This window comes from Megascapheus bottae, chromosome 16 (genome assembly GCF_031878675.1).
Source record: "Megascapheus bottae isolate mThoBot1 chromosome 16, mThoBot2.hap1, whole genome shotgun sequence".
In the NCBI taxonomy this organism is placed as follows: Eukaryota; Metazoa; Chordata; class Mammalia; order Rodentia; family Geomyidae; genus Megascapheus; species Megascapheus bottae.
The window spans coordinates 55,396,008-55,400,548 of record NC_143524.1 but is presented as its reverse complement, the minus strand read 5'-3'; the positions used below and the strand labels follow the sequence as shown (position 1 = coordinate 55,400,548).

The window sequence follows — 4,541 nt, the reverse complement described above, 5'->3', positions numbered from 1 at the left end:
AAAAATCATATTAAATGAAGTAAGCCAGCCCCAAAGAAACATAGGCTCAATGGTGTCCCTCATTTGTCATAATTAGTACACATCTAGGACTCTCCTGGCAGAGGATCACAGTAGTTCAAACGTACATAAGGTCATATAGGATGAAACTAAATAAAAAAAATTCTAGGATATGGAAACAAGAGCTTTATCTTGTGTGATTGTTCTTAATGTGGTATGTTATTTCTCTCCTTTTTTTGCCCTTACGGTTAATCTCATATTTTTATATATCTGACTTTGTTACCTGGTATATTATATATACATTTATTGGTTTATTTGAAATAAGAAAGTGAAGGGGGGAAAACAAGATGATTGGGAGGGGCTAGGGGAGTGAAACAAAGACAAAAACATGAGAAGGTGTATCCATATGTGAGAAGTAATGCACCTACTACCTGATGAATATAACTGTACCTCCTATATACATTATCCTGACAATAAAAAAAGAATTGAAAAAATAATTAACAAAGTTGATGGGAGGGGTGGGCTGGGAGGGATGAGAAGAATGATGAAAGGGGTGACATCAACCAAAATGCATTGTGTCCATAAACAAACGTGATTTTTTTATATTTTTATTGTAATTAATAAAAGGGTTACATGATATTTGCCAGATAGAAGGTGCATTAATTCACATACATTGATACCCTTTCACATGTCTTGGTACCCATTTCCCTCCCTCACCCACACCCCCCCACCTGTCTTGGTTTTCCCCCCTTTCCTATCAGATTTCAAATAACCAAATACAAATAAATTCAATATATCATATAACAAAGTGAGATACTGTAGCAATATGAGATAACCAAGGGACAGCAAAGGAGATGAGAGACAACATAGTACATTAAGGACAACAATCATTCGTTATATGGCTTTTGTTTCAGTATCCTGGAGGTCCTTTCAATTAGCTTCATACTATATGGCCTTATGTATCAAGATTTTGCTCTATTGCAGATCTCTGCTAGTAGAGCCCAAGGTTTCTACTGATCATAATCAGTAGAAAAGTGATTTTTTTTAAAGTGTGAATTTGATCAAGTACATTGTACACATGTATGGAAATATCACAATGAAACTCCTTTGTATAGTTAATTTATATTGAAAAAAACATAAAGAACAAAAACCTAGTCACAAGGTAGCTCACATCTGTGATCTGAGCTACTCAGGAGGCTGAGATTTGAAGACCGCAATTCAAAGCTAGCTGGGGCTCCTTCCTCTCAATAATAATAAAAAAAAAGATGGAAATGGAATTGTGTGGCTCAATTGGTAGAGAATCGTTCAGGGACAGCACTGTGACCCTGAATTCAAAAATGCGAGTCAAAGAAAATAAGCTGAGTGTATAGACAAAGCAACCTTTGCTCCAACAGTAGCACTGTGGCATACATTTCCTGAGTACTAGCCTTCCTATCCCTTTTCTAATTCTTAAGTTCTTTCTCTATGAGATTGTTATATAAATACTCATATTTTTCCCAGACTTTGAACAGTACCAAAAAATCAAATTTCATGTATATATGCAAACGCAACACATCTATGATAAAATGTAACAGAGGAAATGTACACTTAAATCATCTCCCTGGAAATACAGCAATATATTTTAAGTACCAATTGATTTCATTTGTTTCATAGGCCATGACATACTCTATCACATGAACAGTTTGACTTATACCTTTATACCTGTCAGGCTTTCCTGACTGATTATAACTGCTAATGCTCCTTGAGTTTTCTTCAGAAATAGAATGATAGTTCTCAGAGTCACAGTGAAGTATAGCACCCTGAAATTATTGACTGTTCAAGTTGAGCATATGGGATTTTTTTCCTCTTGTCTAACCTCTGACCTTTTCGGTTCTGTTTATTAACCTTCATTAAGTTATTATATCTGTTGTTCTGTTGAGACTGTAAGGATGAGTTTAGCACTCTTGGGAAATATACTTCCAAGCACTGTCAAACTGATGTTTGTATCACTGGTATTGATTAAATGAAACAAGGCTATTGATAGGATAAAACTCTTCAAAAATATCAATTTTATAGCTTTCTTATGGGGGAGCTGAGCTCCAAACTGACCACAACATTTTCGGGGAAAAAATTTCTGGAATAAAAGCCTCATGAGTTCTGGTGGATAGATGAATTCGCTTCTTATTTCTGTGAATATTTGCTCTATCTCATTAGTTACCAGTCCTGTGAAAGGAGCAGAAAGTATGGGTTAGGGGCAGGCAGATTCTGGAATCATTTCTCACTGGATTTCACTTAGGAAGCTTTTGCTTTTCACTTAGGAAACTTTTAATGAACATTGATGGATTCTGGAAATAGGCCTCAGCTATCAGTGATTTAAAAATCACCTCTGAGAGTCTAATATGCAGTTAGAGAGGCAGGAGAGCTAGGGCGCTTCTGAGAACGCTGTATAATATTTAATATTGGTACAGAGACATTTTCAGCAGTAAGTTTGAAGATTTGTCCGAACTAGCTAAAATTAGGGCAAAATATTTAGAGAGAAGAGCAGAAAGGCTTAGGGGAAGGGTCAGTAAAGAAAGGAAACTGCATGCGTCTTGGAGTTTGACTGTTGGGATCTGTTTGGTGAGCTCGTGGGTGCGCATGTCCGCATGGGCACATGCGCGTCTCATCCCTAGAAATCCAGGATGGCTACTCTTGGTTGACAAGGAAAATGGACAACCAGGCACTTGTGTGGCTCCTAAAGAAAGACTGAAGCTGGGGCCCGGGCCTGTCAAAGCATTAGATGGGAGAACTCTTGTTTCAATACCACAGGCCTTACCTAAAACTGCCAAGAAGACTTTGGGATTAGGTAACAGAGCTACAGAGAAACCAGGGAAGATTGATGAGCCCATCAAACAAAAGCAGTTAAACTTCACTGGCGAAAAGTCCTGGGGCTTGAACTCACTGTCCTTGGACTTTCTTAAGCTAGCCCTCTACCACTTGAACCACAGCACCACTTCCAGCTTTTTCTGTGTATGTCAAGGAATCCAACCCAGGGCTTCGTGCATGCTAGATGGTGGAGAAGACTGGGAAAGCATCAAGCTCTGTCCCTGCCTCAGATGATGCCCACCCAACAATAGAAAATTTTCTTTCCCTTCCACCCTATAGACTTTGAGAGTTTCCACCTGTCTGAAGAACACCAGATTGCACACCTCCCCAGGTGGGGTTCCCTCCCTCATTGTCCTCATTGACCCCAGCTGGGTCCCCACTCACTGATAAAGAAGCCATGTCCTGAGTGGGAACTTGATCTGTCCTAGTCTCCCTCCAGTATTCTCTCTTCCCTGGGTGTCCAGCTGCCTCCTGAGTTATAACTTGGATATTTAAAGTTCCTAGTACACTATGGTTTGTATTAATGAAGTTTCTTTTCTTTGCTTTAAAAAAAAATAAAGGAATCGGGTAAAATACACAAGACAAAACAAGATGTTGGACTGAGAGGAGAAAGCAATAGGCTTTCTCCCTTCCCCTCTGCTCACTTCCTCTCTTCCCATCCCTTGTCAGCTCTTCTCTCCTTTCTTTCCTGATTTTTGGCAGCAGATTAAAAAGGCAGACTAAGATTAGATTAAAGCTTAGGTATAATGTTCATATCTGGAAACCCATCTACTGGGGAGGTAGAGGATCATAGTTCAAAGCCAACTCAAGCAAAAAAAAAGTCATAGCATACTTCATCTCAACTTATAACTCAGGCATGGTAATGCACTGTTATCCCAGATGAATAAGGTACAGGTAGAGAATCTTGGTATAGGCCAGCCTGGATAATAAGGAAGACTTTACTGAAAAAAAATATCTCAAAACAAATGGTTAAGAGTTTGGTTCGAGTGGTACACTGCCTAAGAAGTGCTAGGCCCTGAGTTCAATCCCCAGTCTTTAAAATCTTTCATCCCATAAGAATTAGATTACTATTTTGAACAGTGAGTGCTAGTTGGAATGTCAAGCAGTAGATTATCTTTGGAGCAAGTTTTGGCTGCAAAGATGAGTATTTCAAAAAGGCAACTTCCACCTTCAGATGCTCACTTAAATGGCATGTGTGACTGTTATTTTATAATCAGGTGTATGGATTTTTATACATTTGGACCTCAGATAACCATAGATGCTTTCTTTCACCTCTCAAGCTGAGGGATCTCAGAAAGCCATGTAATTCCCACTCAGCTCTGCAATTTCTGCGCTTTGAGGCTTAGGTGAATATGAAGATTATGGATGTGAGATGGAGTTTTTCATAGCAGTATTCCACACCATTCCCTGCTTTACCAAATCAACTTAGATTTTACTTCAGGTCTCAGTTTAGTTTCCTGTACATTAGTTCATACTTGTTAGGCACAACCAAATAAATGATTATGTTGTACTCTGAGTTCATATCACTATGTTTTATTTTCTGATACTAGAGTTTGAATTCAGAACTTGGGGCTTGTTGGAAAGGTACTCTAGAATTTGAGCCCTATCCTTGGTCCTGATTTTTCATGAGTAATTTTTAAGCTAGATCTCATGAGTTTTTCTGCCTGGGCTGGCCTCAAGCCATGATCCTTCCATCTTAG

At 38.8% G+C, this 4,541-nt stretch overlaps 1 pseudogene; it reads left to right on the top strand.

The window, feature by feature from the left end:
- Positions 1–2,613: 2,613 nt before the first annotated feature.
- Positions 2,614–3,323, top strand: LOC150053615 (securin-like; annotated as a pseudogene).
- The last annotated feature ends 1,218 nt before the right edge of the window (positions 3,324–4,541 follow it).